This window comes from Aethalodelphis obliquidens, unplaced genomic scaffold, assembly GCF_003676395.1.
Source record: "Aethalodelphis obliquidens isolate GAN/ISIS:26980383/991018 unplaced genomic scaffold, ASM367639v1 scaffold6, whole genome shotgun sequence".
Lineage (NCBI taxonomy): Eukaryota > Metazoa > Chordata > Mammalia > Artiodactyla > Delphinidae > Aethalodelphis > Aethalodelphis obliquidens.
In genome coordinates, this window is record NW_020837950.1 from 35029009 (window position 1) to 35041855 (window position 12847).

General features: G+C 39.1%; 1 long non-coding RNA gene across 1 annotated transcript in view; it reads right to left on the reverse strand.

Annotated features, from left to right (window-relative positions):
• Positions 1 to 4000: 4000 nt before the first annotated feature.
• LOC113618940 (uncharacterized) overlaps positions 4001 to 12847 on the reverse strand; it is an 83197-nt gene continuing 74350 nt past the window's right edge. The window contains exon 4 of the long non-coding RNA XR_003432211.1: positions 4001 to 5709. This is a non-coding gene — a long non-coding RNA (uncharacterized LOC113618940). The remainder of the gene's footprint in view (positions 5710 to 12847) is intronic.

A 12847-nucleotide genomic window follows, 5' to 3' on the forward strand; every position in this document is an offset into this window, starting at 1 on the left:
TGTCTTTGGGCAGCTTAACATAGATCCAGGAGCACACTGACTAGCGTTTGGTTATACATATATTATCTATAAAAACAAGTTATAGTTTCCCACTAACTCACTGATTCATGTCTTCTCTCATGGATATCTCTACCCTGTAGACCAGGGTTTCTCAACATTTTCAATCCAACTAACATGAAAACAATCTCTCTCTCTCTCTCTCTCTCTCTCTCTCACACACACACACACACACACATATACACACCATTTTGCTGTAAGACATCCTGTTCCCCCACAGAAGGCCCCCCTCTAGTCATTGCCCTGGATGGTAGACAGCAAGCTCCTTGAGGGAATCAATCAATCATCTGGTGCATCTCCATAGCCCACTCCTTCTGCCAAAGTACCTAGAATATGGCTGAACATGTAGTAAATATTTGGTTCACTTCTTCACAGTTGACTTCATAAAGCCGAAGGAAATATTGCCTGAAATTAATATCAACTTGTTCAAATTTCTAACTTGCTGTTTTCTAATCTACAGAGGAAATATTTACCTTGACACCTCCCTCCACGCATGTACAGAAATCCAAGAACCCTAAGAATTCTTTCATGCTACAAGTGTCTCCACATTAAATGCTACTTTTGTACAACTCCAAGTCAATTCCCTAGAAATACTCAGGGGGTTTGTATTTTCTTTTTATAACTATGGTTTGCAAAGCACATTTATGCTTTGTAACTAGGAGAGGCTAATATTTACCTCACCAGGTTCTTTACACAATTTATCTCAATGCTTACAACAGCTCCCTGAGGTAGTTATTATGATCCCCATTTCAAAGATGAGAAAATCAAGCAAGCATGACTGTTAGGTGGTTTGGAAGCCCAGGTCATACCCTGCCCAGTTGCAGAGCCCAGTCCCTGAAGGTTGAGTTCAGGGTGCTTTCTGCTACTGTGCAACTGACAGCAGCTGTAGAAAGGCTACGAGGCATCAAGCAATTACTTACCCTTTTGGTCCTCCCTTTTCCCATCTCTAAAATGGGGGGAATAATATCATCAACATCATAGACCTGTGCACATCACATGAGATGTTACAAATGAACTGCTTGGACCTCATTTGGCATATAGTAAGCAATATTATTGTCAAGCCATCTCTTAAAACAAAAACATAAATTGGTAATCATTATGTCTTGGCCTCTGCTGTTTCCTACAGAAGGAATTTCTGTGTTCAGGGCAGTGAGGAGAGTCAGCTCTGACAAGGACGGGGAAACCACAAGTAAAGAGCCTGTGCCAGGACTCTCCTGTAACAACCTACTTTGTATTGCCCAGGAAAGGGGTTTTCAACATTTGGTGATATGTAATGCCTCTTTTCATCATTCATTTATTATTCTGACTTCGAAAAGCATGTTCCCAGCATCCAGGGCCATGAAAATCCCATTGTGAAGCCCCAGCATTGCCAGTGCCACAGACACAAGACATTTCAATCAGGTTGCCCATGCTGGGCTGCGGGTAATGACAGAGTGGAAGGGATCTTAGTGTTTGTACTGTGACAAGATGCTCCATTTTACTGAGGAGAAAACCAAGGCACAGAGAAAGTGGCTTGTGTTCTCAAGCTATCCCCTCAATAGCTCTATGAAGTAGAGATAGCCCTCTCTATTTTATCTTTTCCTGCTACCTAATGCACACCCAATACTGCAGCCACTGCAAACCATGTATAAGCCCCCATACACCACAGCCTCTCCCCAATGCCTCTCTGCCTTGTAGATGCTACCATTCTTCAGCCAGAAACCTCTCTCTCCATATTGCCCACCTGGCTATTTCCAGTTTGTCCATCCAGCTCAGCTCAAGTCCCCACCAGCTCTCACCCGGCAACAGCCTCAACTTGTCTCCCTGCTTCCACATTTGCTTTCCTGAAGAGCAATTTTGGGTTTTTTATATAAATCAAGTTGTGACACTCCTGCTTAGAAGCTTTCAATGGCTTTCTGACACCCTTAAGATAAAACCCAAACTCCTTCCTCTGCCTACAAAGTCCTGCAGAATCTGGCCCTACCTACTTCTCATCTCACTTCCTGACATTCCCCCAGACTATGCTCCATCCACACTGGCCTTTCTTCTGTTCCTCAAGCACTCTGGGTCTTGTTGAAGGCACCTGCTCCTCCTCTTCCCTGGAACTCTTGCCTTCAGATTTTCACAGGGATAACTCCTTCTTATCATTCAGATCTCAAGTCAATTTCACTGCCTCAGAGTGAGTCCCCCCATGACCACATAATTGTGCCGCTTCCCATACCCTTGGTATTTCTCTAATAACATTTCCAACTATCTGGAACTATTGTGTTTGTACATTTACTGCCTGTCTTCCACTAGACGCTCTACTCTATAATGAAGGAATAGGGTCTTTTTTTTTTTTGCCGATAATCTTCAAAGCCTAACCTAGTACCTGGTACAGAGTTGGTGCTCAATAAATATTTCCTAAGTGAATCAATATTCAATTCTGCATTATAACCTCTCAAGGCCAGCGTTTTCAAACAACTATAAAATGGCAATTAACATGTATATCAGTTCCCCTCTAGTTCTCTGCTGTCTACTATCTGTCAGTTGAGGTTTCCCGTGATAGTCCCAAAATATTGGTCTCATCATATTAGGTTTCATGCATTGCTTTCTCCAAATGACTCATTGTTCTACCCACTCATTCTTGTTTGGGAATTTGTTTCTAATATACTCACCACATTGATGTTTAAGTTCAAAAAATGGCTAAGTTTACTCTTCCATTTGGTCAAAGATGTTAGAGATTCCAATATTAATGTATCTACTTTCTCTTGGGTAAGCAAAGCAGAGCCCTCATCTCAGAGTGGCCCCGGATGGGAGGAGGATAGATCCCTGTGCAGGAAGTCAGCAGTCTCAGGGTCTCATTCTCTCTGAGAAGTGACTTAACAATTATTCAATGACTCATTATTTTCTAAAGTACATTGGATGTTCCCTGAGGTCCCTTCCAAGGCTAGAGTTACATTTATTCCTTCAACAAAGACAGGTAATTACACCATGCCTCTGTGCCAAGCACTGTCAAGGTGCTGGGAAAACAGTCTTGAAAAAAGTAGCCAAGAACATCTCTACCTTCATTCTTATGTGATTCTCTAAAGCATAATCTGCTATTTAATTATCAAAAGATTTGATTTTACATATGGTATATTCTAATTATGACAGAGTGAATGTCTTACCCATTTCCACCCTGGGATGAGACGTCTATTCTTCATCTTCCAGCCTTATGCTCTGCTTTCTACCGTGAGTAAAAAAAACCTCACCCCTGTCTCTTCTCATGTCCTTGGCATGTTTTTTGCTGACCCAGTGTTTCAACTTTTCTGTTCTCTTCTCTCCCAAACACTCCCAGTCAGATGGGGCAGAGGGTCAGCAGTAAAAATGAAGCCGCAGTTATGTCTGTAAAAAAAAAACATGGGTTAGGGTTCAGGAACATGGCATTGATCCTCACTCTTCCACTCATGAGACCTTGAGAATGTCTCTTAATTTCTCCAAATCTGTTTCCTTATCTATTAAATAGAATGTGGTGGCCATGAAAATGTACCTCTCAGATTTCCCATTGCATAGAATGTAATTGACCAAAAGTCCCAGGCATGCTGTCTGAAATCCATCACCACACTGGCACCACCAGCCAAAGTCTGAGTATAGCAAGGTCACTTCTGGGACAAGCAGGTGCATTTCTGGGAGATGTAGGACTCCTCTGACCAGTGACTTTGGCCCAAAGACTCTCTATCAGCTTTGTCAAAACTTTCTTTGAACTGCACATCGGTCAAAGACTTCTGCTACTCAAAATTCCTTCCTCTCTCCTCCAAGGGGGTAAAACCTGCATCATGGTCTGATGGTTCCCCCATTCTCCACTCTTCCTTCACCTTTTTCCCTCAAGGTCAATTTCCATAATCAATTTCTTACATATCTAATGGCATCTTAGCATCTGCCTCTTAAAGGATTTGAAGTAACACATTGAGACGACAACCACGTATGTGGTTGTGAAGATGGTATCAGTGAAAATGTTTTACAAAGTACACAAGGTTTTATAAGGTATAAAGCATCACATGAAAGATAAAGCATCATTCTTTCATTTATTCATCACTTAGGTACTGAATACCCACCCTGAGCTGGACTCTAGGCAAAGGATCAGGAGATACAAAGGAATAATGTTCTTTCTTGAGATCACAGGCTGGAGGAGCTGTCCAGATCCCTCATGACTTTGCACACATTAGGTAATAATATATTTTGGTAGGGAAATGGAAAAAAAGGAGTAAGGAATAAAGATGAAGAAAGGCGGGAGAAAGAGCATCCATTACACCAAAGCAGTGCAAGTGTCAGATTGTGGCTATTCAAGTGTATGTGAATGTTTTTTAAACTGTGCTCTGCTAAACACAATTTGACGCTCCACTCCTGCCAGAGCCTTGCAGCACAGGGGTAGCTTTTGGGAATGCAACTGTTGCAATGCTTTTGCAGGGAAATTCTTCACTGTTGTCACCATTTCATGGCCCAGAATATTCAGCTCAACAACAGACCTCGAAAGAATATGCTCTGTGTTGTAATTTTCCAAAGGCAACATGATTATAAAACCCAAACAGATGGAAAGACGATTGCACTGGATGGAGAAAGCTGTTAGCAGTTTCCATTTGTAGACAAAACCATTGTTTTTGAACAGATAGCTGCCAGAATGTGATGAATCTGGTACTCTTTGCACCCTCTGCTTTGCAGAAAGCCCTGAAACTCTGTCAGACTTTGCAAACAGTTGCAGGATGCTATTTTTGTACATTTGTTTATGTCGAAGGCATTGACTCACAGAGTTTCACATTTAGCTCGCTGCTAATCTTGAAACTGCCATTAATGTACAGTTCCCAACCCTGAAAATTGGACTACAAAATAAATGGCTGTGCGATCATCTTTTATTTAAAATATTACTGCACCCCATCACTCTATGTCAAGGCCTGGCTTGTTTATGAGCATGCTTGATTATATAATTACATATTAGAAACCATTTGTAAGGAAAATTGATTGGTGTACTTTACAGCAAGGATTTCACCAGAAATAACCCTGTCTTTAGCTGCAGGAGTGGAAGGCCAGGTTAGAAATGACAAAACAACTTCAGGAGCCTGTCACCATCTTGTTTATTCCTCATCACAGAAGAAGTAATTGCCCAAGGAACAATGAGGGACAGAAGTGTTGACTTTGAATAACTATGATCCACAAATCAGATTTTAGGCAATATTATGGGGTACTGGAAAGAGTTTTCAACAGGGATTCATGAGGCTTAAGTTCTAGCTTCAACCCTGCTGGTAATTTCTAGGCAATGCTCAGCCTCCTGAAATCTCCACTGTTCTGTCAATAAAATGGGAATTCAACAGTGGGTTGCTAGGGCTAAGAGGAAGGCAGTGTACATACAGATTCAGGGGAGATGAGCAGAATCTCAGGCTTAGATGAGCACCACTCAAGACTAGAAAATCGATGGATGACGAGTGGATGGCTAGCACTTGGCAGTCCATCCTTGCAGGCCCAGGGTCCCAGATTGAGGCTTTCCATTCCTCTCTCTCATGCTTTCCTGTCTCTTCCCCAGCCTGGGACCACTTTGTTTTTTCCATGATCTCTGCCAATAGGAAAATTTGTCCTGTAAAAAAGTGCCTCTACATCTTTTCTGTGGCAAGAGTTTGTAGCCTTTGTTTCTAGTTCTGCAGATTATTTGTGTCTAATGATCTGGGAATGAAGAAAATACACCAGTTAAAACCTCAAAATATTACCAGTCCAAGGAAATAGAATAACAACAACAACAATAATACTAATGATACCTGTCCTTCCAAAAGTATTGGCTTCTCCTGAGGAACAAATGCCATTAAAGGAGAATTGTCAGAACTGTTGAAGTGATTCTTTGGCTTAAAGGAGTTTTTTTTTTTTTTAATTACTTTTCCTTGGCTTTTTTTTTTAATTCCTGAAGTAATTTAGATTAGTTTCAGAAAACAAATGGGAATACACATGAGGAAAATAGAGGAAGAAGAAGAAGAGGAGGAGGAGGAGGAGGAGGAGGAGGAAGAGGAGGAGGAGGAGAAAGAGGAACGAAAGAGGGATGAAGAGGGAGAGAGAAAAAGAGAAGAGAAGAGAAGAGGGAAAGAGAGAAGAGGAGAGGAGATAAGAGAAGGGAACAAATCATAGCCCCTCTTCATAATTCCTCCATTGAAAGAGAACCACCATTAACATTTTAAGGCATCTTCTCATATTTTTTCCTGTGAATGCAAAATAAAAATTTACAGGAGTGGAATCACATTGTAATATTGTACTATTACCTGCATTTTTAACTTCACTATATATCAAAAATAACTTCCCATTTTATAACATATTTCTTTGCACCATTTTGAACAGTTGTGTTGTATTCCATTGTATATATGCACTCTAATTCATAAACATGCAGGAAACTTCTTGGTCACCATACCTTTGCACATGCTCTTACTTGTTTCCAGTTTCCTGGCATTTTTCTAAGAATGTTACTGCTGTTATGAAGGCAAAACATAACAACTGTAACCATACCAAAGATTCTCTTGGAAAGCAAATATGTTGAAAAGTTTGCAAATGAGCCCTTTCCTTATAAAATCATTTGTCTCTTCTACCAGGTTACAAGCTCTTTCAGACAACTGCCTCCACTTGCTGTAACACGTTTGTGATCTTCCTGAGAGCAGCTATGATGCTTTACTTGCCTCCCCAATACCAGTGCCCATGCTAGGGTCCAGCACATAGTTTACACCTCAATAAATAATTGTCAAAATGAACTAAAATAAATCCTTCCCCCCCATCCTGCAAGTCTCAACTCAGAAATCACCTGATTTTTCTATGAATGCATAGCTCATGTTTTCCACTACAGTATTTTATTCATATCCTCTAGCGTTTATCACAATAGATTTGCTGTGTCTGCATAGATTTCTTTCTCTACATGCTTATTCCCAGAACCTAGAAGATTCTGACATAAAATAACAGAATTAATAACCAGAGATTTTTGCTTTTTTGTTTTTTTTTTTTTGCAGCTAGCATAAAATCATACACAATGTTGATACTTAATGAATGCTTGCTGAACTGAATTGAATTGAACTGAATTGAGCTGAATTGGTGCTAGGATTTCCAACAGCAGCACTGAATAAATTGCTACCTCTTTATATCTAGTTTGAACCTTAATGATCTTACTGAAGTCCAATGATGGATAAGCACAGCATGAACTGTTCCCCCTTTATCACCTTTCAAAACCAAAAATGCTGACACTTTTCATGCCCTCTTGATTTTTTTCCTTCTTAAAAAGGATAAGGTCAGACATGGTTTACTTGCAGTGATTGTATTGATTTCATTCTACAGATGCAATTGGATCTTCCCCTTGCAGAAGATTGCCATTGACTTTTACTTGGAGAGACAGATACTGACCATGGGATGTTTTAGGGAAAGTCAAGACTCAGTATTCAGATGTGACCAAACCAGTGAGCTGAAATTTTTTACCCCAGCATAGCTAACCCTGATCATCTCATTGGATGGGCTCTCTCATGTCATTTCCAAAAAGCAAAGAAATAGTAAATTATTTAATCTTTTAAATCAAATCAAATCTCTATCCTTTTCAAGCTCATCATTGTTATTACAAGTCATGTATGTAGGACACCAAAGAATAATGAGGATTAGAACTAACTGAGTGACCAAATCTGGGATGAATAAGAGTATAAGTCTTAACCTTGGAACAGGGCTTTGCAGTATATAAAACACTGTTGTAAACAACGACTCAATTGTCTTTGAAAACATTCCTACAAGAAAGAGTATATTTATCCCCATTTTACAGAAGGGAAAACCAAAGCTCAGAAAGCATAAAAAAAAAAAACTGAAAATAACAAAGTTGGCCTAATGTCAAAACCCTTGCTCTTTCTACAATATCTTTCTACTATATGATTTAGCTTTTGTGAAATGAAACTGTTCATAAACACTTTTATTTTTAACATCTTTATTGGAGTATATTCGTGTTACAATGTTGTTTTAGCCTCTGCTGTACGACAAACTGAATCAGCTATATGTATACATATATCCCCATATCTCCTCCCTCTTGTGCCTCCCTCCCCCCCTCCCTATTCCACCCCTCTAGGTGGTCACAAAGCACCAAGCTGATCTCCCTGTGCTATGCAGCTGCTTCCCACTCAGCTGTCTCTTTTACATTTGGTAGTGTATATATGTCCATGCCACTCTCTCACCTAGTCCCAGCTTACCCTTCCCCCTCCCCATGTCCTCAAGTCCATTCTCTACCTCTGAGTCTTTATTCCTGTCCTGCCCCTAGGGTCATCAGAACCTTTTTTTTTTTTTTTTTTTAGATTCCATATATATGTTTTAGCATACGGTATTTGTTTTTCTCTTTCTGACTTACTTCACTATGTATGACAGACTCTAGGTCCATCCACCTCACTACAAATAACTCAATTTTGTTTCTTTTTATGGCTGAGTAATATTCCATTGTATATATGTGCCACATCTTCTTTCTCCATTCATCTGTCAATGGACACTTAGGTTGCTTGCATGTCCTGGCTATTGCAATAGTGCTGCAATGAACACTGTGGTACAAGTCCCTTTTTGAATTATGGTTTTCTCAGGATATTTGCCCAGTAGTGGGATTGCTGGGTCATAGGGTAGTTCTATTTTTAGTTTTTTCACGAACCTCCATACTGTTCTCCATAGTGCCTATATCAATTTACATTCCCACCAACATTGCAAAAGGGTTCCCTTTTCTCCACACTCTCTCCAGGATTTACTGTTTATAGATTTTTTGATGATGGCCATTCTGACTGGTGTGAGGTGATACCTCATTGCAGTTTTGATTTGCATTTCTCTAATGATTAGTGATGTTGAGCATCCTTTCATGTGTTTGTTGGCAATCTGTATATCTTCTTTAGAGAAAGGTCTATTTAGGTCTTCTGCCCATTTTTGGATTGGGTTGTTTGTTTTTTAGCTATTGAGCTGCATGAGCTGCTTGCATATTTTGCAGATTAATTCTTTGTCAGTTGCTTCATTTGCAAATATTTTCTCCCATTCTGAGCGTTTTCTTTTCATCTGGTTTATGGTTTCCTTTGCTGTGCAAAGGCTTTTAAGTTTCATTAGGTCTCAATTGTTTATTTTTGTTTTAATTTCCATTTCTCTAGGAGGTAGGTCAAAAAGGATCTTGCTGTGATTTATGTCATAGAGTGTTCTGCCTATCTTTTCCTCTAAGAGTTTAATAGTGCCTGGCCTTACATTTAGGTTTTTAATCCATTTTGAGTTTATTTTTGTGTATGGTGTTAGGAAGTGTTCTAATTTCATTCTTTTACATGTAGCTGTCCAGTTTTACCAGCACCACTTATTGAAAAGGCTGTCTTTTCTTCACTGTATATTCTTGCCTCTTTTATTTAAGTAAGGTGACCATAGGTGTGTGGGTTTATATCTGGGCTTTCTATCCGGTTCCATTCATCTATATTTCTGTTTTTGTGCCAGTACCATACTGTCTTGATTATTGTAGCTTTGTAGTATAGTTTGAAATCAGGAAGCCTGATTCCTCCAGCTCCATTTTTTTTCTCAATATTGCTTTGGCTACTCGGGGTCTTTTGTTTTTCCATACAAATTGTGAAATTTTTTGCTCTAATTCTGTGAAAAATGCCATTGGTAGTTTGATAGGGATTGCACTGAATCTGTAGATTGCTTTGGATAGTAGAGTCATTTTCACAATGTTGATTCTTCCAATCCAAGAACATGGTATATCTCTCTAACTGTTTGTATCATCTTTAATTTCTTTCATTAGTGTCTTATAGTTTTCTGCATATAGGTCTTTTGTCTCCTTAGGTAGGTTTATTCCTAGGTATTTTATTATTTTTGTTGCAATGGCAAATGGGAGTGTTTCTTACTTTCTCTTTCAGATTTTTCATAATTAGTGTATAGGAATGCCAGAGATTTCTGTGCATTAATTTTGTATCCTGCTAATTTACCAAATTCATTGATTAACTCTAGTAGTTTTCTGGTAGCATCATTTGGATTCTCTACATAGTATCATGTCATCTGCAAACAGTGAGAGTTTTACTTATTTCCTGATTTGGATTTATTTTATTGCTTTTTCCTCTCTGATTGCTGCAGCTAAAACTTCCAAAACTATGTTGAATAATAGTGGTGAGAGTGGACAACCTTGTCTTTTTCCTGATCTTAGAGGAAATGGTTTCAGTTTTTATACTTTGAGAATGATGCTGGCTATGGGTTTGTCATATGTGGCCTTTATTATGTTGAGGTAGGTTCCCTATGCCCACTTTCTGGAGAGTTTTTATCATAAATGGATGTTGAATTTTGTTAAAAGATTTTTCTGCATCCATTGAGATTATCATATGTTTTTTATACTTCAGTTTGTTAATACGGTTTATCACATTGATTGATTTGCATATTGAAGCATCCTTTCATTCCCGGGATAAACCTCACTTGATCATGGTGAATGATCCTTTTAATGCGCTGTTGTGTTCTGTATGCTAGCATTTTGTTGAGGAATTTTGCATCTATGTTCATCAGTGATATTGGTCTGTAGTTTTCTTTTGTTGTGACATCTTTGTCGGTTTTGGTATCAGCGTGATGGTGGCCTTGTAGAATGAGTTTGGGAGTATTCCTCCCTCTGCTATATTTTGGAAGAGTTTGAGAAGGTTAGGTGTTAGGTCTTCTCTAAAGGTTTGATAGAATTCACCTGTGAAGCCATCTGGTCCTGGGCTTTTGTTTGTTGGAACATTTTTAATCACAGTTTCAATTTCAGTGCTTGTAATTGGTCTGCTCATATTTTCTATTTCTTCCTGCTTCAGTCTTGAGAGATTGTGGTTTCCTAAGAATTTGTCCATTTCTTCCAGTTTGTCCATTTTATTGGCATATAGTTGCTTGTTGTAATCTTTCATGATCCTTTGTATTTCTGCAGTGTCAGTTGTTACTTCTCCTTTTTCATTTCTAATTCTGTTGATTTGAATTCTCCCTTTTTTTCTTGATGAATCTGGCTAATGGTTTATCAATTTTGTTTATCTTTTCAAAGAACCAGCTTTTAGTTTTATTGATCTTTGCTATCGTTTCCTTCATTTCTTTTTCATTTATTTCTGATCTGATTTTTATGATTTCTTTCCTTCTGCTAACTTTTGGGTTTTTTTGTTCTTCTTTCTCTAATTGCTTTAGGTGTAGGGTTAGTTGTTTATTTGAGATGTTTCTTGTTTCTTGAGGTAGGATTTTATTGCTATAAACTTCCCTCTTAGAACTGCTTTTGTTGCATCCCATAGGTTTTGGGTTGCTGTGTTTTCACTGCCATTTGTTTCTAGGTATTTTTTTATTTCTTCTTTGATTTCTTCAGTGATCTCTTGGTTATTTAGTAGTGTATTGTTTAGTCTCCATGTATTTGTATTTTTTTCCTGTAATTGATATCTAGTCTCATAGCATTGTGGTCAGAAATGATACTTGATATGATTTCAATGTTCTTAAATTTACCAAGGCTTGATCTGTGACCCAACATATGATCTATCCTGGAGAATGTTCCATGAACACTTTAGAAAGTGTATTCTGTTGTTTTTGATGGAATGTCCTATAAATATCAATTAAGTCCATCTTGTTTAATGTGTCATTTAAAGCCTGTGTTTCCTTATTTATTTTCATTTTAGATGATCTGTCCATTGGTGAAAGTGGGGTGTTAAAGTCCCCTACTATTATTGTATAACTGTTGATTTCCCCTTTTATAGCTGTTAGCATTTTCCATAAACACTTTTCTATGTAGTATCTCATCTGATACAACTCTCCAACTACTGGGAGTACTAGCTGCTGATGGTTCACAGCTGAGTTCTTCCCCATGACCTTTGGCATAGGGAGCTGCCTCATGCCATGTTACACTTCTTCCTCAGGGATAGCCCACATCCAGTGACTAGGAGGTATGCAGGATACAGACCCAGCTGCCACCTAGATCTGTAACAATTCTGAAGGGCCATCCCAGCTCCAAAACTCCTTATGAAATTATCTGAGACCTCTATTGCAAATGCACTACCTTTCCCCTCTGACCTCACTCCCTCTCCATTGTTGTTGCAAAATTGCTCCTCAATAAACTCCCTATACAGAAATCTTTATCTCAGGATATTTCTCAGGGAACACAAACTGGGACAGTGCTAGGAGTGGTCTAAGGAACAGATTTTAAAGTGGGACTTTGGAGCTGGATCACCTGACTGCTGGTGAGGTGATGAGGGCTCCATCGCTAGTGGTAGATGAAATACTAATAGCCCTAGACACTTGTTACAATTTTCACCTGTAGAGAACAGAGACAGAATATTGGTGAATATTGGTGGAACTAGCAGGGGTAATATGTCAAGTGTTGCAAATGTTTGGGAAAAGCAATAATTACAAGGACTGTGGAAGTGGATGACTTTTGCTGGGGGATGCATTAGAGAAGGGTTGAAGATGCTCAATCACAAATTTAAGGAGTTCCACATCGAGATGATGACTATGTGAGGATTCCAGCCCATACTGACTTAAAACAAGGAGTGATCCTGCCCCTGGGGCCCCTAGATCAGGAATGGAGCGATTTTTACTTCCTGACAGGCAGGCTCAATGCCCCTACCCAGCCTTGAAGTAGTTACAGAAGGTGGACCATCTCCTCTCTGCTTCCCATAAGAATATGGGAGTAAAATCTCTGTGGGGGAATGAAGCACAAGAGAAGGAGGCAGAGCACAACCTTTAAAAGAATGACATAGACATAGGACATGACAAAAACTGGCTAGAACCAACTAGGTCCATCCAAGATGACAGAAGATTCAACTTCCAGTGGACCTTGAGCCTCATTATGTGCACACTGTAATACATTAGCATC